Source organism: Tursiops truncatus, chromosome X, assembly GCF_011762595.2.
Source record: "Tursiops truncatus isolate mTurTru1 chromosome X, mTurTru1.mat.Y, whole genome shotgun sequence".
Taxonomy (NCBI): domain Eukaryota; kingdom Metazoa; phylum Chordata; class Mammalia; order Artiodactyla; family Delphinidae; genus Tursiops; species Tursiops truncatus.
The window spans coordinates 4456524-4479804 of NC_047055.1; the positions used below are offsets into that span (position 1 = coordinate 4456524).

The 23281-nt window shown below is 48.2% G+C and overlaps 1 long non-coding RNA gene across 3 annotated transcripts in view; it reads right to left on the minus strand.

Annotated features, from left to right (window-relative positions):
- Positions 1-238: 238 nt before the first annotated feature.
- Positions 239-23281, minus strand: part of LOC109550584 (uncharacterized) — a 143129-nt gene continuing 120086 nt past the window's right edge. The window contains exons 16-18 of one of the 3 annotated variants that reach the window (XR_012329351.1): positions 17790-17867; positions 761-948; positions 239-545 (exon numbers count right to left, since the gene is read on the minus strand). This is a non-coding gene — a long non-coding RNA (uncharacterized lncRNA). Of the gene's footprint in view, positions 546-760; positions 949-17677; positions 17868-23281 lie in introns of those variants that run through there. The other 2 variants (XR_012329352.1, XR_012329350.1) reach the window with 2 other exon arrangements.

The window sequence follows — 23281 nt, forward strand, 5'->3', positions numbered from 1 at the left end:
GAAGACAGAGGAAGGGGCCGTGAGCCAAGGGATGGGAGAGGCCTCTAGAAACTGGAAGAGGCCAGGAGGCCAGCTCTCCCCTAGAACCTTCTGGAGGAAAGCAGCCCTGCCCACACCGTGATTTTAACCAAGTGAGACCCATTTTGGACTCTGGCCTCGGAAATGGTTAGATAATAAACGTGTATTGTTTTAAGCCACAAAGTGTGTGGTACTTAGTTACAGTAGCAATAGGAAAGTGCTACAGAGTCTGAAGGAAACAAGGGAAAGTAAAGCCATGGATGAAACTATTTTAGAAAGAGCACCAAACCAGGTGAAAGAGAACCTCGGGGAAATGAAAGTTTATTTAGCAAGTGCTCCAGGGGAACCCGGATGCGAATACAAGGGGAAATCCACTCAGATCTTTACCTCTCCTTGAACAATCCAATTTATTCCAAACAGGTTACAGAATTAGCTGTGTGGAGAGAAACAAGAAGTGAACAGAAGGGAGAACAGGCTGGTGAAGGGTCCTGGAATCATGACGGAAGAGGAGTGGACGATCGATCAACCTGGAGAAAAGAAGATGAGAGTCCACAGCTTAGGCCAGAGCTGTCACGGGCAAGTGCACGCAGAGGACAGGACCGGGGCTGGTGGGTAGACATTTCAGAGAGAAGTGCAGCTCAAAGGGAAACTTCCACACAACTGGCACTGCCTGAGCCTGGAGCAGGCTGCCACTGGAAGCCGGGGGAGCATGTCCTTAGAGGTATTCCGATAGAAACCCAACCTGGAGAGGGGAGTCCTGCACCGCGCCGGGCAGAGGACTTGGGAACTGATGGGCCCCTCCGTGATCCTGGCGGTGTCAGGTGCCTTCTGCAGCTTTCGGAAAGTCAGGGCAGTCAGTGCTCTTCTGTCTGGATTTGACAGAAAGACAGAAAGTAGCGTCCGTCCAGGGACCTCTCAGCTCCCCGACACCTGCAGCATCAGAGAGGACACACAGAACGCACGAAGCCTGAAGTGTGTCCATGGGTCTCACTCCCAACCCATTCCTCAGCGCTCAGAGGAATTAAAAGCAAAGGTTAACCATGTGCCTTAAAGGCTGTGGCACCATGACAAATGGATTGGCCACCGCATTCTGGGAGGGCAGGTGAACGTCAAGGCCAGAGGAGCTTCCCTGTGGTGAGGATGGAGGACCAGGGAACTTCAAGGCTGCTGCGCCAGTGGGACAAGCCAGATGCCAGCCCTGGGCCGGCTTCCCCCTCATTTCAACATATTTGGGTCACCAGCCAAGGTCACCTCCTTTTCCCCAAGTTAAGTTCACAGCCGAGAGGGTCAGCCTGAGGCCAGGGCCTTCCTTGTGCTCCCACGCCTCTGTCTAGTTGCTTTACTGAGAACCACAGGCGCTTGATTTAGACGCCTGTGCAGATGAGGAAACTGAGGCAGGGAGGCTGGAGAACGTACCAGAGTCAAGAGGAGGCGACTAGGCTGCTCAGACCTGACTTGCCTCGGTTCCTTGAACAGCCCACGAAATCACGCCTCCTGAGAGAGGAGGGGCCTGGGAGGGGCCAGCCCTTGCCCTCTGGGCGCACAGGCTAAGTCTCTCTCACCGGGCTGACAGCATGGCCTCCCTCCTGCTTGGCCTTTCCCTCCCCCACTTTCAACCTGCCCTGACTGATCTCCTTAGAAGAACCCCGCCTTGAATACCAGACAAAAAGCCTGGCGTGCTTCTGGAAGATGCACGTGTAACCTACTGGATATTTGGAAGACACAAAACCCCGCGTCTCCTCGCCCGAGGGCTGCGTGCCTCCCCTCCCCGCTCTAGACCCCCCTCCTGGTTTCTTCTCACCTAGAAAATGCTTCCAAACCCCCTTCCCTAGGAAGGCCAGCATGGCCGAAAAACGTGATAAGCCAGCTGCTTGGCTGGTTTAAGTCAATCTGACATCGAAGGTCTGCGAGGTATAATTTTCCCTTTCTTTTTCCCCTTCTTCGAGCAAACACAATTTCCAGTCCCAGCCATGACATCTTGCTGGCTGACGGTCCACGTAGTTCACTGACAGCCTGCAGAGAGCCCCTTCTGAGGAAAACCTGCCCTCCACAGCGGGCTGCAGCCCTGGCTTCACTTCTGCTCTTCTCAATGGCCTGGATGGGGCAGGGGCAAGTGAGGAAGCGCTGGGCACCTGGCTTCCGTGGCCTCTGTCACTTCACTGGACCCTGAGCAAGGCCCCTCACCTCTCAGAGCCCGTTTCCAGGCCGAGAGAAGGGCAGTCATCCACACAAAGCTGTTGTCAACACACTACGACGACACCTCCACCGTCTTCCACTGTCCGCACACCAGGACTCACACGTAGGGCGCCTCGTGTGGGCCACGGTCTGTGGCAAGTACACAGAGCTCAGCCTCCTGTGGGACGGGATGCTACCGCCTGCATTTACAGAAGAGGCAACTGAACTCAGAGACACGGAGTAACCTGCCCAAGATCTCAGAGCGATGCAATGGGGGGAGCCCAGGGCTCCCCACTACCACCTCTCCAACAGCAGGCTTGCCTTGAACCTGCTTTACCAAAGACCATGGTCACGCAGAAACCCAGGGATGAGTCCCCGTACGTGGCCCCCACTGGCCCGGCCCCAGTGGAGCTTCCGGGACGGGGTCCTCGCTCCTGCCTGGCCTCCCTGAGAGAGGCCTTTTCATGAGGCAAGCCACTCCCCCACGGTCAGCACCTCTTCCTGCTCTGAGGCCTCACTGAGGGCCTCCCACGTCCAGCCTGCCACACCCACAGCTGCCAGGCCCGGAGCCCAGGTCCGCCCCGGGCCCTGCGCACCCTGCCCGCAGTAGAGCTGTCTAACACACATCCATGAAGCCAGCTAGGTAGCCCCGGGTGGGTTCATGCCACTGAGCGCACTTTGCTTTTCAAATGTGGTCAAGGGTGCATTAACCACACGATGCCAGAGCAAGGAAGAAAGAAGGGGAGAAGGTTAGCAGTTAATTTTATGGATTCGTGTATGAGGTTTGAAATGACAGAAAATGCATTTCATAGCATGCGTAGTATCACAGCTCCGTTAAGCAGCGAAGGAGAAGGAGAGAAAAAGAGACTGACATTCGGTTACTGTTTCTCCTTTAAATCTTCGGGGGTTAGCCATCACTGGGGAATGAGGATGCAGGAATTTGTCTACAATTTCTTCTCTGCTAAAATCTGAAATGCTAATGTCATTTAATATAAAAATGAATCCATTCTAATTCACTCTTAGTATGTAGTTTAGCACAGAAGACTTTCTACTGTTACCATATCCATTTTCATTCATTTATTCATTCACTCATTCTTTCATTCATTCAATAAACATGCGCTGAACTCCTATTCTATGCCAGGCCCTGGCTGGGCCCCCGAAGGAGCCGGAAGAAAACAGACACACACCAGGCTCAGGACCCGACCTTGAGCCTTGTGGTCTAGCAGAGGAGACAAGGCAGGGACCTAAATAATTAAGTGGAATGTGGTCACAGTGCCCCGGGAACAGCAGGGCACTAGGCCGGAGGATCTGGAGAGGGACAGAGAACTTACAGCTAGAAAAATCATTTAGGAGGCTTGCCGCACTCCTGGATTCTATGATGACCAGGAAGTGGATCTAAGCCTGCCTGGCAACACAGGCCGGAAAGCGCCTGCTTCTCAGCCTCAGCTTGGCAGACAGCACGGCGTGCAGCCTGGGGCGAGTCCCTGCTTCCCTCTGGGCCGGTTTTCTCAAGTGTGACCTAAGAGCTTTGGACCTCATAAGAACCTATACGCGCGTCCAGGGAGAGGAGCCCGAGCTGAGACCCAGACGTCTGGGCTTCAATCCCTGGCCCTTCCGCCATCTTTTTGTTATTTCCAACCACCCAGCAGCTCCCACCTGCTCAGTCTTTGAGTGGGAACCATGGAGCCTGGGAAGGATGGCTGAACTTACTAGGTGGCCATTCTACTTTCTGTTGTCCTCAGATCCTGAGAATATTAATGGAAGACCCGTGTTCCCAAACTGTCTCCAGGCAAGAGCAATACCAATGCCAGTAATGTCAAAATGTCCAGCAAACAAACACTTCTCTTCCGTCCTCTCTCCCTTCCCATCCCCTTTACAAGGTACAAAACAAAATACGCCAGAAGGGATGAAATACAGCTCAAGCGAGCTGAAAGGTAAATTAAGCGGAATGCAGGAGCCCTCTTGAGGGCCATTATGACTGGCCACTCTTGGGGTTTCCTGGATACCACCGGGAACCAAGGCCCCTCTTGAGCAGCTCTGTGCACTGGGCTGGAAGCCTCTGAGTGGAGAGGGCTGTGGACCCGGAAAGAGCCGAGTTCACCTTCTACCACTCTTGTGGACACTTCCAAAGGGTCGGTAGTATTGCTACCCACCCCCACACTGACCTCAATTTGAGGAGCAATGGTGCCTCGAGACTCCTCCTGGGGGCTCACTCCCTGTATTCATTTCCTAGGGCTGCCATACAAATTGCTGCAAACCAGGTGCCTTAAAGCGACAGAAATGTATTCTCTCATGTTACGGAGGCAAAAGTCCCAAATCGAGGTGTCAGCGGGACCACACTCTGGGGTAGAATCTGCCCCATGGCACTCTCCTAGCTTTGGGCAGCTGTCAGCAGTCCTTGGCTTTCCTTGTCTGTAGTCGCATTGCTCCAGTTTCTGCCTCCGTTTTCACATTGCCTTCTTCTCTGTGTGTCTCTCCTCTGCTGTCTCATAAAGACCCTTGTCATTGGACGTAGGCCCCATCCTAAATCCAGGATGGTCTCATGTTGAGATCCTTAAACTAATTACATCTGCAAAGACACTTTTTGCAAATGAGATCACAGTCACAGGTTCTGGGCAGACGTATCTTTTTGTGGGGGGACAGCACTCAATGCACTATACCCCCCTCAGAGCTCTTGTATTTTTGAGAGCCAAGTGGCAGCACTCAGACAAAGAGAGATCCTGCCCTGGGCAACTGGTGCTCTCATCAGTTCTGTTGGATAAGAGCATTCTGGAAGACTCAGCTCACAAGACCCCTTCCAACAGAGTCCCCTTCCATGGACTCTAGCGTCAGTCTCCCTGAGTTTGCATCCTGGCTCTACCACTTCCTAGCTGCTGTGTGACCCTAGGCAAATCACTTTACCTCTCTGTTCCTTAGTTTCCTCATCTGTAAAATAGGGATAATTGACAGTGCCTACCTCGTGGGAAGAGTAAGGCTCTATAAGTGTTTCCTCTTATTTCCAGTATCCTGCTGTGAGCACTACCGAGGCAAGCTCCTATCATCACACCCATGTTCCCAGAAGCAGAATCATAACCGGAACATAGAACTGGAAGCAGTCCTACAGACTATGGATTCTCCAGTAGCCTCAGTCAATTGAAAAAGGGAGGCTCCCAGGATGCAACTGACTCGACATTTACATGGACGCTCTTTTATACTGGAAATCATGATAATGAGACTTTTTTTTTAAAGCAGAGGAGCCAGAATTTAGGCCATCGAGGAAATGTCTCCCTTCAAAGTTGTCCCTCGAGAGGCTCTACACGCTTTCTCGTAGCTGCTGTTGTTCAGACCCTGTGGGGCTGTAGAGGTGGCCCTTGGAGACTGTGAAGTATACCACCCTTTGTAGCCCAATCCAGCCTTTCCTGGTTTAACCATCCACCTTTCTCCATATTCTCTCAGAAAGTCTTTTGGGTTACTGATAATCAGTAATTATCCTCCAGTGATACAGAGGTGTGATACAGAGGTGTTCTGGGACTGGCTCCAGTGATACAGAGGTGTTCTGGGACTGGCTGGTCAGCTCTAAAGGCAGACTCTCAAGACAAGTCCCACAGATGCTATGAGCACGGAGTACCCACTTACAGCTCCTCATGGGGGTTTTGATGATGGTGAGCCTGTGGCCACTTTCTAGTACTGCCACATCCCTTCCCTCATTTTATCCTGAACAAGCCTGTGGCTAGATGCTTTACCATCCCTTTACTAATGATGTAATGAAGGACTGGAGAGGGTGACCAGCTTTCCCAAGGTCACACAGCTAGTCCATGGCAAAGGGGAGAGTTGAACATAGACTTTCTGCCTCCAAATTTGTCAATCTTTCCATCACCCCAGGATGAACACAAATGAGTCACATTACTTTAGAGGAATTTCTTACATGTTTAAAATAATTTTCTAATTGTCTACTTTGTCCTTATTCCCAGTCTGAATTGGGGGAAAATGGGGATCGGTCTGCTCTGTGCTGCGGGCTGAGCCTGGCACTTTGCTTTGCAATCAACAACTGTGTGTGCACATGTCGAGACGCTGGCGCAGTCTGGTGCCACTGGCCTTTAAGACGTCCTAGTCTTTGCGGTCCCAGGTGCCCCTCTGTTCATGTGTAAACAACAACAACAAAAACAAACAAAACAACTTAGTATTAAAGAATTACTGTTACATTTTGAAAAAAAAATCCGTTTTGCAAAAAAAGAAAAAAAACCATAGTGATAACAGAAGAGAGAACGTTGGCCTCAGAGGGATTTTGTGAATCCCGGTCTTTCCTAGGATTAGCGATTGGAAGTGTACAAATAACAGCACTGGCCCAGGAATGAGGTGGCACTCACAGTCCTTCCAGCCAAGTAAATGGGCCTGGGTGGGTCGCTAGCGGAAGACGCTAAGAGCAGGTGGCTGTAGAGGTGGACATGTGATTCCCGAGGCTGTACCACGGCTGCTCGTCACAATGGCTGTATGAAACTGGAACAAAATGAGAGAGGGAGGGAGCAAGTGGGGGACAAGGGCATTTTCTTATTCTATGTAGAAAATAGGCCATTTTAGGATGGAAGGAGGCCAGAAAGCGCACTGAGAGCTGCCTCCTCTTTTCTGAGCCCTGAGCTCTGGCACAGTGTCATTTTCCTCCCGACACCTGTCGAAACATTTTTAAAAGCAAAACAGCCGTTCCCACTAGTGACTCCTATTATTGCCTTTGGTGAATTTCCTGCGCTGGAACCATCCTCTCTGGGAGGGGATGGTGGTGCCTTTCCTCCACGGGGCCCCAGCCGCAGGGCATTTCTGTCCTCTCCTGAATTTCCAGGGGCTGAAGTTCTCACTCCCCGGCAAGCCATGCTTGCCATTCTTCATCCCATTTCAAAATAAAATCCGAGTCCCTGGATCATCAGAAGGGAAATCTTTGGTCCCAGGAGGATCTAGGGCCTTCACATATCCTTCTCTGCAGGAAAACGCCACCTCATCCCAGAGGGAGAAGGTGCCTAAGCCTCCCTGGGAGTTTCATTTTCCCATGAGGCTTTGCTGCTAACTTGGAGAAAACTCCTGGGCCCCAAATGAAGTTGGCCATTTCTGCTCTATTTCCCCCGAGGCTCTGGTCTCAGCTGTGAGAATCAAATCAAACCAGTCCTTGTGAGGAGTCTAGAATTTCCTACACTTTGCATTTGAGAAGACTGCTGGACTCCCGTGTTGCCCTGTGCAGACTCTCATCGTCCTTGCCAACCCCGGTGGACAGAGGGAGGCCTCCGAGGAGAGAGCCACGGTCTCAGTGTCACTAGTCTGCTCAGAATACAGGAGAGGGCCTCACGGGAGCGGCTGCCCAGTAAGCAAATATTGGTTGAACGAATGAGGAAAAATGTAGCCAAGTCACATTTAAAAGGGTGTCCAAGTGAAAATAAACAAAGAGCTAAGAGGGAATTGGGTCAGCCGATCTATCAGTCTCTGCCAGCACGTGGCCCTCACAGCCAGGCCCTGGGCCTCTCCGCACAGCCCCGGCCTGTCCCCATCCCAACCACACTGGCCCAGTCCACACAGATGAGCTTCTGCCTCAGGTTCCCTGCTGAGTACGTCAGCCCTCGCTGGACCTGGAGCCCTGCACTGAGCCCCAGTGTGCTGGGATCGGGTCCTGTCTCCCTGCCTGGCTTCTGTCTGGTCCCTCCACAGAGGTGACAGACAGCCCCTCTCCCCACCAGCTGCCGGCCGACTTTTGCTGCAAAAGTTTCCGCGTCTGGCAGTATACCTCCAAGCCCAGACTTCGAGGGTCGCCAGGCTCCCACTGCCACGCTGACCCGCAAGATGAGCCCCACCTCAGAGGCCAGTACCTGCGGAAGCCACACCCACGTTGCCTCACCACTCTGACTGCCGGGCCTTCTCAGTCCCAGCTGTCTCCTTGCCTCCAAGGACACGGCCTAGCCCGCCACTGAGTCCCACCCAGGATTCTGCCCAGGGACACACAGAGGACATAGCACTAAGTGTTAAGTGGGGGCTGTGCCGAGTTCATCCCTGTGTCAGATGCAACAGGGCACCTGTCACCAAACCTTCCTCATTGGCCCCCATCACCACCCAATCACATTGGTCACAGGCAGCTCTTCCTGGAAGAGACACAGTTTTCCTTACACACCAATGACATCCCAGTGGCCAGCTTTCACCAGAGCACTAAGTGAGATCATCACAAACTGACCTCATGTCAACACATCCTTAGGAACAGCCGCTACGTCTAGCCACTGGGGCCTCTCTGAACTGCTTTCCTCAGGGCCCGCGTCTCAGGGTAGCCTCGTGGGCAGGCTTCACTGCGAAAGCGTACTTTGGCACTTCTAGATACAAGTTCCCTTGACTGGGACCCAAGAAAAGTCCATCTGTGCCGCAGTACTTTCTATGGTGGTAGGACAAGTACCACTAGCTCGCTAATGAGCCTTTATGGAGTACCCACCATGTGTCCCACCCCGGGCCTGGCCCTTCCCATTCACGCCCCGGAAACACTCCACGGAAGGGTGAAGTGATTGGCCCAGGGTCACAAGTCACTAGTAAGGGGGGAAGAAGCAGGGTTATGACCCAGGTCTCTCTCACTCAGAAGTCTTAGCTCTCATTTCCACCTCGATTATCTCCCCGTCCTTGGCCCGGCTCGACCTGTCTGAATCAGAAGCTTCAAAGCAACACGGGAAGATGGGGTCCTTGATGAGCAACCTGTGGGTCTGTCTGTAGGTAGGCGAGCATGAGGCAGCTGCTTAGGATCCAAGCCTAGATACGCTGCTAGCAGGGGCCCCGTTGCTCTGCTTCCTCAACAGACTGAGCTCCTTGAAGGTAGCTACAGAGTCTGAGCCACGATACACTGCAGCACCGAGTACGAGGCTTGAGATAGTGGTGTTTTGGGCGGGATCCATGATCGGCACCATGAGAGGGCTGAAGGGCTACAGGGACGCAGAGGTAAAACGATCCTACCAAGCTGAGGGTCCAGAGCTGGGACTTGAAATATAGGTTGGTTTGTTTGTTTGCTTTAAATTGAGGTATAGTTTACTTACAATATTGTGATAGCTTCAGGTGTAGAGCAAAGTGATTCAGGCATCCATATCTGTATCTGAATCTATGTAATCTCTCTATAGATAGATTCAGACATATTGATAGATACAGATATAGATATTTTTCAGATTCCTTTCCCTTATAGGTTATTACAAGATACTGAATATAGTCCTGTGCTATACAGTAGGACCTTGTCATTTATCTATTTAATATATAGGCGTGTGTATCTGTTAATCCCTAACTCGTAATTTATCCCTCCCCCCTTTCCCCTTTGGTAACCGTAAGTTTGTTTTCTATGGTTGGTGAGTCTATTGAAATAAATGTTTGATTTTAGACAGGTGAATCTAAGGGGGAAGATGTGCCAGGTAAAGGGATGGGCATAAGCTAAGTCATGAAGTCAAAGCAGAGGCTCAGAGAGCCTTAGGGTAACAGCAAAGACTAAATCTGGCTGGAGCACAGGGAGTGTGGAAGGGATGAGATGAAAAGTTGGAGGGCAGGTTGGGGCCAAATTGCGCACGACAGAGTCACAGTGTTCACAGCCACTGACGGCGGAGCAGCTGCGATGGTCACGTGCTGGGCCAGATGCTCTGTATTTATCATTATTATTTAAATTTTTATTAGAGAACAGCTGATCTACAATGTTGAGTTACTTTCTGCTGTACAGCAAAGTGTATCAGTTACACATACACATATATCCACTCTGTTTTAGATTCTCTTCGATCCTCACAACAGCTCCATGATGCATTATTAGACATATGAAAAAACAGAGGCTCAGAAGGAAAAGTATAGTAAGGTCACGTATAAGATAGAGCTGGCATTCCAAGTCAAATCTGCTTAGATCTAAAGCCCAGCATCTTCTCCCCTGTTCTCCACTGAACAGATGAACTAGGGAAGGCTTTGAATGTCAGGTGGAGGAGGGCCTGCTCCTGGGAGGTGATGGAAGGCAGGGCAGTAGGTTGAAAGAGTGAAATCTGAGAAGGGAAAGACTCTCAGCTTTTCGTGGTAGCAACTATTCTAACTGCTCTGTCACTCGGGCAGCATATTGGATCCTGGGTTTCGTGAGGATGAAGAGGATATGAGGAAGCCTTCTAGAAGTCAAACCTCGCAGCAAGGCTAACAGGAGTCAAGGTGAAGTTTCTGTAGACCTGTTTCTTTCATGGTCTGGTAGCAGCCAAATGGAAGAAAAAACATAAGCCCTTCATAAATGGTTTGCAATGGTCAACAATGAGTTTCCTGTGTATTTAAATCAGGCCCATTGGAAATATGTAAATTTTCATCTAAATACTTTGATCCTTCCGATTGGGAGGTTCTTTGAGAAACTGTCCTGAGTCTGTGGCCTTCTGTTTATTTGATCTCCGGGCTGGCTGGGCTGGGGAGACTCACCCTAGAATTGTCTCCGCCGAGGCCTAGCGGACTGTGGCATAGGAGCCCGTGGCTCTCCCTCCAGAACTCATGCCATTTGACCACAACACTGGCCTGTTCTCTAGCAAAGGCTAGGCTAGAGTAGACCTGAGCTGCAGATGGGCCTGCTGTTCAAAAGGCTGGGCCTACAGCAACGCGGAAGTTCCTACCGGCAAAGGCCCAGTGCCGTGTGCGAAACCTCTGGAACGCATGATCAATGTGCACCAGACAGCAGGCTGCCTCACACTAGAAGGGGCTGCAGAGGGTGTCTAGGCCACATGGTACAGATGCGGAAAGTGAGAGCATCTGGGCAGGGCAGCAGGCTCCCACAGGCCACAGAGTGTGTTCAAGCTGCTCTCTGGCCTAAAGCCCGGGGCTCAGAAGTTCTTAAGAACAATTTGACAAGTTCCAAAAGACTTCTTTTGGATGAGTTGTTTTGAGTTCAAATCACCTCAGGACGGAACTGCCGCCTATTTGCTCTTTTGACTTTCTTTGGCTTCCTCACCTAATAACATAAACAATAATAGTAAGACAGTTGACAGCAGCTTGCATATGCATTTTCCCCTGGACTCTTCACAACAGCCCTATGAGGTTGATGGAGCGGAGATTTTTAAGCCCGTTTATACCAAGGAGAAAACTGAGGCTCCAAGGAGATGAGAAACTCATCCAAGTCAAGCAAGTGGTGGAGCTGAAACTTGAATCGAGTAATTCTATTCCAAGCCCAGCACTCTTTCCCCTCCCATGGCCTTCTCCGGGAGCGGTACCAGCGAAGCGGTTTTCTGCAAAAGCAAATCGTGGTCTTTCCCAAGCTGCGCTCAGTTGAGATAAAGTATTTGCATGTGACCTTGTCCCCTCCGCAGCCCCTAGAGATCACACCCCCAGCCACCTGGGGCCCAGCACAACCGCTCTAAGTCCCAGCTAAGGCCTCACTCCATCCGAGATCACCTGGGGACTTGAGCTGGCCCTTCCACCCCTCCCTCTGTGGCAGAAAAGACTCACATGCAAATGAAGTGGGACATTCGTATTTGCATTGGGGGAGATCAAATCAAACATGATGACCACATCCACTAAATATTCCAGGCATTTCCTTTCCAGTTTTCCTGCCTGTCACCCATTCAATCTGGTGTAAAAGGGCCACGCAAGAATGAGATAAATATTTTTTCCTTCCTAAACTGGCATTTAGCATGAAGAGAGAAGGACTGGGGTCAGAGAGTTAACTGTTGAAATATTTGCTTTCACTGGGCCAAGTATATGTGGGAAGGAGTTGGGGTCGTTCGGGATCGAGGTATCACTGGAGGGGAAATGTAGGCGCGATGTTCAAGGCAGGCTTAGTCCCAAATCCAGGGCCGGGACACGTACCATCTTTGCTGTGCTTCAGGCTACTCAGAGGCAGATGGGCCAAGAGGTGGACACGCTTTGTGAAGAAATAGGTTTGTGCCTAGTGCTGCTTGGCTGCTTAAAAGCGTGTTACTTTTCCTACGTGGAATTTGTCTCGAAGGACGGTGAACGGGTGTCTGCTTAGGACTTGTGGAAAGGCTGACCAGCAGTAGGCGTGGGGCAGGCGCGGGCAGGACCCGCATGAAACCCTCAACTGGGCTGGCAGGAGGCCACCTCCTACCCTGACCAGAAGGCCTGTCAGCTCCCTGATCACAGAGCTGGAACACAGGCCTGGAGGCAGGGAGGTTTTGCGTGAGAAGGGAGCTCAGGGATGGGATGAGTCAACGCCCTCAGTCTGAGGCCAGAGAGGGGAGGGACTTGTGTAAAACCAAGAGCAAAGCTGGGGCCAGCGCTCAGGCTTCCAGACCCGGGGCCACGGTGCTTCCTGTGCTCCAGGCCACCCCCCACCATGTGGGCCACAGAGCTCAGGGGTGGACAAGCTACCTTCTTTCTCTCTTGCTGCTTGTCCCGAGGGGAGCCCCCTCCCAGGGCTTAGGAGAAAGAAAGTGGTGGCACGGATGACAATGTCCCCAGCAAAGAGGAGCTCTGAGTAGATCTAGGACCTGTTTGCAATAGAAACAGGAGAAGCGCCACCTCCCGACAAGCCCTTTCCCACTGGACTGGACCTTCCTTCTCAGATATGCTCCGTTCAAAGTTCACCAACTCTGCACGTGACTCCTGGGGCCTAGCTCAGCCAGGCTTTTCTGTGGGTCTGATGGACATAGAAAGCAGCAGCCTTCTAGAGGACGGGGCAGACAAGTTGCACTTAGAATGTGGTTTTTGAGTGAGTGACTGACAAACTGGGCCTATCATCCCGGTGTGTGTGTGTGTGTGTGTGTGTGTGTGTGTGTGTGTGCACGTGCGCGCTCGCAGGGCTATCACTCCTGCCACCCCCCATCTAACTGATGAGGAAACCGGGGCTCAGAGGGCTGCCCACGGTCACACAGCCAGCATGTGGCAGAGCTAGGACTCGAAACCAGGTCTTCAGCCTCTCTTATCCCCCAGTCTTTTCATTATAAACAGTGTAGCCTAGGGGCTAGGAGGCCGGCCCTAGAATCAGAGACCTGGGTTCAAATCCCAGTTCTACTACTTTACTTACCTGATATGGTGACAGTGACCATTAAATGAACCAATATATGGTCATACTCCATGCTTAACACAAGTCCCAAAAGACCTTTCTCACCTAGAAAGGCAATAGGAAGTCTGGCTACTCTGTGCTAGACCACGAGCTGGGGGGATGGGCGGCATAGCTCTCGGCACCTTTGCCTGACCCTGCTTGGGCCAGTCCACGTGTACACTGGTAAGGAGCAGATCGATGACATTTCCTGGGCCTCTCTACTCACCATCCGCATCCAACCTTTTGTTTTTCTTTTCTGTCCCTTCCATAATGGAGGGAACTCTCCCCCCTCCCCTCAGCCCTGGGTGTAAAAAGAACACCCGGACCCTCCCTCTGGGTTTGTGGGCACAGAGGACAGAAGCACTTGCAGTGGAGGGACACTGCCCCCACCCCGCCCATGTACTCGGTCACATTCGGTCCACCCTCATCGAGTGACTGTGATTGCAGGCAAGCCCCAACACCAGGCTCTGTCAGGACACGGAGAGTAAGACCTTCCCGGCTTGGCTGGCCCCACAGCTTTCCCCTGGATATGCTCATTTTAGTTCCATAATCATGCCTGGCAAGAGTTATCACCCCACTTTATAGAAGAAGGAAAGGAGGCTCTTGGAGGGATACGATTTGTCTGTCCATACTCACAGGGCCGTAAGTAGCCCGGCTGGGATTTGAATTCAGGTCTCTCTGTGCCCTAAGCCTATATTCCTTTGGCTCTCCAGGGGCTGGACAGGAAGAGGTTTATAAGGAACTCTTTTTCTCCCAAAGGGGATCTGGGCCAGACCAGAGGAAGCAAGGGGCCTGGGCTTCTCAACTGGAAGACTCCGTGGCTGAGCTGACGAAAGAGCTACATGGAACCACGTGGCTGTGAGGTTAAATCCATGACTGCCTCTTACTAGCAGTCTGCTCAATTCAAGGCAGGCCTTGGCAGCGGTAGTCCTGGCTGGCAGTGTGCATGTGGTCAAGAGAGCATGCCCCAGAACTCCATCCCCTTATGGCCCTTACTATCCTAAACTCCCATTACCCATTGTCATGGGCTGAACTGAGGCCCCCACTTTCCCTACGTTGAAGTCCAATACCTCAGAATGTGACTGGATTTGGAGATAGGGTGTTTAAAAGGGCAATTAGGTCAAAATGAAGTCATTACGGGGAGCCCTAATCCAATATGACTGGTGTCCTTATAAAAAGAAGAGATTAAGACACAGACGTGTAGAGGAAAGGTCACGTGAAGACACGGGGAGAAGGCCATCTATGAGACAAGGAGAGAGGGCTAGAACAGATCTTTTCCTGACAGGCCTCAGAAGGAACCAACTCTGCAAGCACCTTGATTTTGGACTTCCAGCCTCCAGAAGCAGGAGACAATAAGTTTCTGTTGTTCAAGCCACCCAGTCTGTGGTACCTTATTACGGCAATCCTAGCAAATGAATGTACCCACTTATAGAGCTCTATCCCCCCTGCTGGATCATGAGCTCCTTGAAGCCAGGGGCCCAGCACCAGCCCAGTGCCTGGTGCCCAGTGGATGGTCAGTTAAGAGTCACTGAAGGGGCTTCCCTGGTGGCGCAGTGCTTAAGAACCCGCCTGCCGATGCAGGGGACACGGGTTCAAGCCCTGGTCTGGGAGGATCCCACATGCCACGGAGGAACTAAGCCCGTACGACACAACTACTGAGCCTGCACTCTAGAACCCGCGAGCCACAACTACTGAGCCCGTGCACCTAGAGCCCGTGCTCCACAGCAAGAGAAGCCACCGCAATGAGAAGCCCGCGCACCACAACGAAGAGTAGCCCCCGCTCGCCGCAGCTAAAGAAAGCCCACGCACAGCAACAAAGACCCAGTGCAGCCAAAAATAAATAATAAATAAATAAAGAGTCGCTGAAGGCAACGTTGCCTGGGGTGGGCGGGAGCATATCAGACTGGGAGGCAGGCTCCCCATTCCTCTCAGGACAGGTCTGGGGGGCCTGCCTGCTGCGCCTCCCTCCCTCGATCTTTGGCAGTCAGAGGGGGTCTCCTTCATGGAAGAGGGTGTGAGCATCTGCAGCAAGGAGCCTGGTAGCCCGTGCTCCTGGAGACTCCAGGTTGCTCTGGGAAATACTCTGTGCCGGTTCTCTTCTCCATACAGCATGGGGTGAGGGCCTTGACAATCAGGTTCTGGTACCTGAGCGTCCCGTGTACCCATAAGTCTGGGATGTCTGAAGCATGACGATTTGGGGAAAGGGGTGGTCGAGATCTTGGAAGTTAAGTAGGAAGTAGAATGTTAGGGTGAGGAGGGCCCTGAACACCAGGCCTCGGCTGGGACTTCGTTCTGAAGCCAGGGGAGAGCCAGGCCATCGGAGCGGGACGCATGACTTCACAGTGGGAGGAATGTCCTTCACAGTGAGGATAGCCTGGAGCAAGGGAGACAAGAGAGTGGGCTTTGCCAGCACCCATGTGCGATGTAAGTAGTCTGAACCCCAGAAGCCAAATGGTGAGTGATGGCTGAGGGAGTGAGGCGTTTCTAACTGGGCAGCTGGGGCTATGGTAGGCTTCCTGGCCATGACCTGAAACTGTCCAGCCCTGTGTGCTCCCCAAGGTCAGAGGAACTTCCATTGTCTCCACAGAGTCCACTGCCAAGCTCAATCCGAGGGCCCAGCATAGAATCAAGAGTCTCTCAGGAGAGGTTTGTGGACCAAATTAATTTGCAGAAGAAGGAACGAATGCTAAGTTTCTGTTTTAACCCTGTAGAACGACCTTCCGCCCCCCAAAAGACGCAGGGAATGAAAAGTGGGGAGACTTCATTGTGAAAACCAGCTAATATTTAAACTCAAAACTTCAGAGGTACTCACGGAAGTCAGTTCCTGAGAGCAAAGGGGAGCTGCAACTTCCAAAGGGCAGTAGCCCTCTGTGATTTCCACAGACATGCAGAAGAGGAGAGTCCAGATCTACAGTGAACCAGCTCCATCCAGCAGCATTAATCATCGATGATGCCTTTGCATCTGTTTTGGTCTAACAATACAGGAAGAAAAGGTCTTTCCAGGGTCAAAGAAAATGCTGTGTTCAGTGTCACCCTTTGTTTGTCTCCGAGCTCCTTTCTGTGAAAGTTCTGCAAAGCCCTCAGGGGCATGCAGGACAGCCCCATCCCCTGGGAAGAACAAAGGGCTTGTCTGTGAGTCCTTGGGCCTGCTGCCTGGGTATATATACTCTGACATACAAATGACATCCCATGCCACAGGTGAGATGGCCGATCAGTAAGAGAGGACTTGCAGCTCTTCTGGAATTTGTCCTCAGTAAAGCTGCCAAGACCTTCAAAGACTGGGGTCCACAGTGGGGAGTGGTTAGCGCAGGTTGGTGGTAGGGCTGCGAGTAAAACGCAGAGAGCTTGACTCCTGGGCCCAGGCTCCTCGCACTGGACCATCCGGCCTACTTCTCAGGCTAGACCCACAAGTCCCACCAGTCTGACCATCGTGATAGAATTGTCTGGTCAAGTCAATGACAATTAATTTGGCTAATTTCTTTTCTGATCCCAATGATCACTTGTTTGCATTGGCCAGGAAATGAGTTTAAATGGACTGGTTGTTCAAATAGGTCCTTGACGACGGTTGGGCATAGAGGGCTTTGTAATTTAGAGTCCGGGGTTGTCTGTCACAGTTAACGGTACATCAAAGAGCAACGGATTAAGAATAGGCCTAACTGGTCCATCCAGACAACAGAATACTATTCAGGAGTAAAAAGAAATGAGCTCTCAAGCCATGGAAAGACATGGAGGAACCTTAAATGCATATCGCTAAGCGAAAGAAGCCGGTCTGAAGAGGCTACATGTTGTATGGTTCAATATATATGACATTCTGGAAAAGGTAAAACTATGAAGACAAAAAAAAAAGAGAAAGATCCAAGGTTGCCAGGAGTTTGAGGGTAAGTGGGGAGTGACGGGGGTGGAACACAGGGGATATTTAGGGCAGAGAAACTACTCCATGTGGTACTGTAATGGTGGATGCATGACGTTATGCATTTACTGAAAACCATAAAATTGTACAACACAAACGGTGACCCGAATGTAAACTATGGATTTGAGTTAATGACACCATATCAATATTGGTTCATCAATTGCAACAAATACACCACACCAATGCAAGATGTTAATAATAGGGGAAACTGAGGGAGTATATGGGAACTCTCTATATTTTCTGCTCCATTTCTCTGTAAACCTAAAACTCCCCAAAAAGTCTATTAATTAATAAAAATAAACATTGATAGAATAGGCCTAAGTGTCCAGATATGGGAGGAAACAGTGCAGGGCTGGAAAGCTTCTGTTCCATAGCAGACAAATAGGCAAATGCCTGGTAGACTCTGAAACCGTGGCTAAAAGTCTTCACCAACACATGAGGGTAAACACTGGACAATTTGGTCCTGTGTCTAAGTACTCAGCAATAACTTTTTATAGGCATTATGTAGTCATGGTTTTGGTGATAATGCTGTATGTAGCTGAACAATAGCCCCAGAGCATATGAAAATGGAAAAAGCAAAACAAACTAGAAACTCAGAGGATAGTTGTCATTTTTTATATCAAAAGACTTCAAAATTTTCCCTTTCAATCTGGACCAATTGCATTACATCCTACAATTTTCTCACTGAAGACAGAGAATGTGGTTACATACCAAGAAGTGGAACTCTTTAGCCTCTCATTGTTCTTCTCCAGCCTTGGTTTTTGTTCTAAGTCCTTGAGTGCCTAAGATCTGGAGCAAATAAACAGATATGGCAATAAAAACATAAAAGAACGCAGGAGACAAACACTACTGGGTTGACCTTATATGTACAATTGACAATTATGGAACATAGCACTTAGACTGAATTCTACACACAGTTCAAGGTACTTCAGCATAAGTATCATTGACTCTGGCTTTTGTTGAGTGAGATCCCTGGAGGTGGGACCACTTTCAGATAGTTCAAGAGGTCCCTCTAAAACACATTCTTTTCACAAGAGAGAAGACTTGGTATTACAGAGATGGCAATTCTTCCAAAATTGATCCATAAATTCATTTCAATTTCAATAAAAATTTGAATAGATTTTTTCATCAAACTTGACAAGCTGACAATAAAATTTACATGGAAGAGCAAAGGGGCAAGGATATGAAAAAAACACTCACGAAGAAGAAGAAAAGAATGAGCAGGGGATCATGCTACCAGACAGCAACATTTCTTATGAGCCTACAGTAATAAAACTATGTGGTATGAGCATAGGGGCAAAGTAAATCAGACCACTGAAACAGAACAGAAAGCTCAGATGTAGGGAACCTTCGTATATGACAATGATAGAACAGCAGAGAGGCAGGGAATGGATAGACTATTTAACAAATAGTGCTTAGATGATTGGATAGCCAAGTGAAAAAAAAGGAAATCCCTATACAAAAATAAGTTCCAGGTGAATTATAAAGCAATATGTAAAAATAAAACATTAAAACACTAAAAGAAAATAAAGGAGACTATATTTATGATAAGGTAGGACTCCTTAAGAGAAAAACACAAGCCATACCATAAAATATTAACAAATTTGACTTCTTTTAATTAAAACATTTATAGAACAAAGACAACATGAAGTTCAAAGATACCTACAGACTGCGGGAAGATATTTGCAACAGATATAAGTGGCAAATATTCGCATTTATAACATCGTAAAACATTCTCAGGTCAAAAAGCAAAAGACAAACAACCCAACTAAAATGGAGAAAAACAAAACAAACAAACAAAAAAAAAACCATGATCAGGCACTGCACAGAGGATGAGACCTGAAAGACCATTCAGGATATGAAAAGCTAGTCAACTCCCTACTTATCAGGGAAATACAAACTAAAGCAAGAAGACACCTTTCATGCCCATCTATTTGGCAAAATAGTAAAGTCTAACAGTATCAGGAATGTTGTTGACGATGTGGACATACACTGTTGCTGCAAGCACAAGCTTGGCCTGACTGCTTTGGAGACCCCTCTGATGATGCTTCGTAGACAGTTGCTTCAACGATTACTTACAGTGGAGCTCAGATAGCTCACTTTAGACCTTTGCTCTTTTCTAAACTAAGTACTGAACACTAAACATTTCTCTATAAGCACTATTTTAGCTGCACTCCACAAATTTTGTAATGTCATGTCTTCATTTCCATTTAGTTCAAAACATTTTCTCATTTATCTTGAAATGGGTTATTTAGAAATGTGTCGTTTAATAACCATATATTGAAATAACCAAGAAAGTGAGAAGATGACCCACAGAATGGGAGAAAATATTTGCAAACCATACACCTGATAAGGGACTTGTATCTAGATATATATAAAGAACTCTTTAAAAAAATGTTATTGAAGTATAGTCGATTTACAATGTTGTATCTAATTTCTGCTGTACAGCAAGGTGACTCAGTTATACAAATATATATATATATATACATATATATTCCATTCATATTCTTTTCCATTATGGTTTATCACAGGATATTGAATAGAGTTTCCTGTGCTATACAGTAGGACCTTGTTGGTTATCACTTCTATATATAATAGTTTGCATCTGCTAATCCCAAACTCCCACTACATCCCTCCCCCACCCTCCCTCCCCATTGGCAACCACAAGTCTGCTCTCTATATCTGTGAGTCTGTTTCTGTTTCGTAGATAGGCTCACTTGTGTTGTATTTTAGATTCCACATTTAAGTGATATCCTATGGTATTTGTCTTTCTCTGTCTGACTTACTTCACTTAGTATGATAATCTCTAGGTCCGTCCATGTTGCTGCAAAAGGCATTATTTCCTTCTTCTAATGGCTGAGTAATATTCCATTGTACATATATACCACATCTTCTCATAAAGAACTCTTACAACTCAACAATAAAAAGACAAACAAAAAAATACAATGTTTAATGTTATTCCCAAAGAAAATGTTTCCTAACTGAACTCTCCTGTCAAACAAAATTGTTCTATTTAATAATGCTTTTCACCTATTATACAGATGCCCTGTGACAAAAATAATCTTTTGAGATGAGGTAAAAACCTCAATAGTATCTCTCCTTCTCATTTTTTTCTCATTTATCTGCAATCCTTTATCACAAAGTAAAACAAACAAGAAAAATACTAAATATACTGAGCACATGTTCAAATAATTTCGACTCCTGACAGTTACTTGGCGTTGACATGATGCTTCCATGGGTCTGATTGGCTCAGATTAAATATTTCATACCCAAATTTGGCTTCCTTCTCTATTTGACCACAGCCTTACATGGTGACACAGCTTTTTGTTCCAGCATCAATCCTGAAAAATACGGTGGCCCATTTGGTTAGAGCAATGTGGACTGCAGATGCAGTCTGTCCAGGGCTCAGCTAGCAGCCCAACCACACTGTACCTGTGAGTCGCGGGGGGTCACCTCACCATTCCTGGAAGGCCAGTGGAGTAAATGACAAGAGAGCAGGAAAGGAGTCAGTGAGGACTCAAAGCTGTGTTAACCAAGAACACCAGATTTCCCAGGACAGGAGCACTTCCAATAGTTGGTTTCATTGACCCGGCTCTAAATACATCTGTTCTTATCAGACTATGGTCTAGAATTGTAACTTCAGGGCTAGGAGATCTCAGATACAGCCAGAATCACCTTTCCTTATTTGGTATACTTGCTCTCCCCTGCCTACTTCCCATCAGGGGCTGATTGGCAGTGAAGTCCCTAAGATGAAAGAAAAGTCGGCTAGGAAATGGAGTCTGGGAGTAGCCAGGACAAAGCCGGGGAGGTCAAGCATCTGTGACATGCCACTGAGTCTCTCTGAACCTTCAATTCCTCGTCTATCAAATGTGCACCTCATACCCACCCTGCCACACCGGATATGAGGATTCAGTGTCAGAATGCACAGAAAGAGCCCCTAAAGGCTCTGGCACAGAGCCAGCCCTTATGTTGATTAAGAGTCGACCCCCTCCCCCCCCCAAAAAAAAAGAGTCGACCCCAGGGGCTTATGGGAAGGGGATCCTGGGTAGCCATCCCAAGACGGGAAATAGCTCCAGAGCTGAGCCCTCAGTCAGCACAGCTTCCTCCACGCCACACAGGACGACAGCTTGGAGAACGGGCCCCATGGATGGGTGGTCACACAGCTTGCCCTAGCTGAAAGTCAGCATCTTCTGAGTGCACAGGACCATATGACAACATGTTCACTGGGTACTTTGGGGGAAGCAGCCGCCGGGCAAAAGAATCATCCAGCAAGTCCTCTCAAAACCCCAATTCAACCTAGAATAGATGCTATGCAAGGCCACTGCAGGGTACTGCTTAATTGAGGTGACTCTTCTCCTCACCACTCTTTCCACCTTCATCCGGTATCTTTTAGTTAATTGTCAAAAGGTTGTGCTCTTTGCAGCACCTGCTGTTCCAGTGGCTGCTACAGCTGGGACTTTGAGGCTGCCTGACAATTTCCTAATTCGGATCCTAAGTTGAGGACACTGCCAGAGCAACACAGGAGTGGCAGAATATCTAGGGTAACCGTGTCATGCCACGTTGACTTCTGTGGCTTGCTCAGTACATTCTGGATTTATTATCCTCTTTAGCTGCTGTGACCTTGAGGAAAAGTCATCTGAATTGTAGTGTAAGTATAGCTCACTTAAGAAGGGGGATCTGCTCTACATCTATTAAATGATGTCTTTCAAACTGAAATGAGTGTCTTTGGAGTGACACTGTCTTGGATTACCCTTTTGAATCATCCATGCTCCTTCCTTTAACACAACGGAAGGCTGGCATCACCATCACACCTCATTCTGGGGAGTTGGGCAGAGATAGTTAGAAGGAATTTTTATTAATATCTGTGAATGGGTACTCTAAAAATAAAGGAAATGCTTTTTAAAAAAATAACTGCATTGAGACAATGCCTACTTTCACAGAGCTTAACACGTGTTGCCATCATCTGTTTGATGGCATCTATCCTTAAAATCAATTTGTAAGTATGGATTGAGTATCTGCCATATGTGAAAGAGAACATTCCACACTTTAAACACAGAAGCTTAAGTAATCATAGAAGACGTGATGCTGTCACTTGAGTAAGAGGAGTACAAGAAATGGAGAGGGAACTTGAATTTCTGTGTACCTACTATGTGCCAAGCTCTATGCTAGGTTCTCTCTCTCTCTCTCTCTCTCTCTCTCTCTCTCTCTCTCTCTCTCTATATATATATATATATATATATATACACACACATACACACACATATATTTATAGTTACATGTCTATAATTTTAATTTTCTTAAGAACCATAGAAAATAGGTGTTATTAGCTCCTTTTAATAATGAAGAAAGTTGAAGTGGGTAGATATTAAGCTGGTTATACATGGCCATACAAGCAGTATGAGATACAGGCAGGATTCAATCCCAGTCTATCTGACTCCAATGACTGTGTTCTTTTTACTATACTGCGTTGATATCTAAAAATGTGGTTCTTCAGATCTGGGGCAGGGAATGTCCATGATGATCCTGGATTATCTTACCATACCTAGCAAGGAAGCAAAGACTACTAAAGTCATGTAAAAAGGACTTAAGGAGCCAGTTTAAAGAGGCTCCCAATGGCCAATGCAAGCCTCAATATGAATAAGAACAATGGATTAAAATACATCAAATATGTTTAAATCCATAAATTCATCATTATACTTTTAAAAAAAATCACTCACTGACTTTACTTGCAGATGCTGGCGAACTAGCTCAGTATTTTGAATCAGGCATTTATCTTACCTTCTTATAGAAGCTGTGCCCTCAGATAACCAAGTAGTAGATAAACAGACATATTCCAGCTAACAAATAAAGAAGGAAATATAAACTAAGAATATAACAATTTTGCAATCCTTCATGAATGAATGAATCTAGACTTGATCATCAGTGGCTGACATCAAAAGAGACAACCAGATAATATGTCTGACATAGTCTCACCAAAACCAAAGCAAAAAGCTTCAACATGAATCCGATTAAGCCTCTAAAATCAACTACTAATTTAGAGAAAACACGGAGTCCGAGGGTACTTAGCATACCTATTCAATGTAACGATGGGGATGCAATCAGCAAAATTCAGACTGTGGGAAATGCTACAGGGAAAAGAATACATGTTCTTCACAAAATAAATTGCAAGATGAAGAAAGATCGGGGGGAACCTGTAGGTTAAA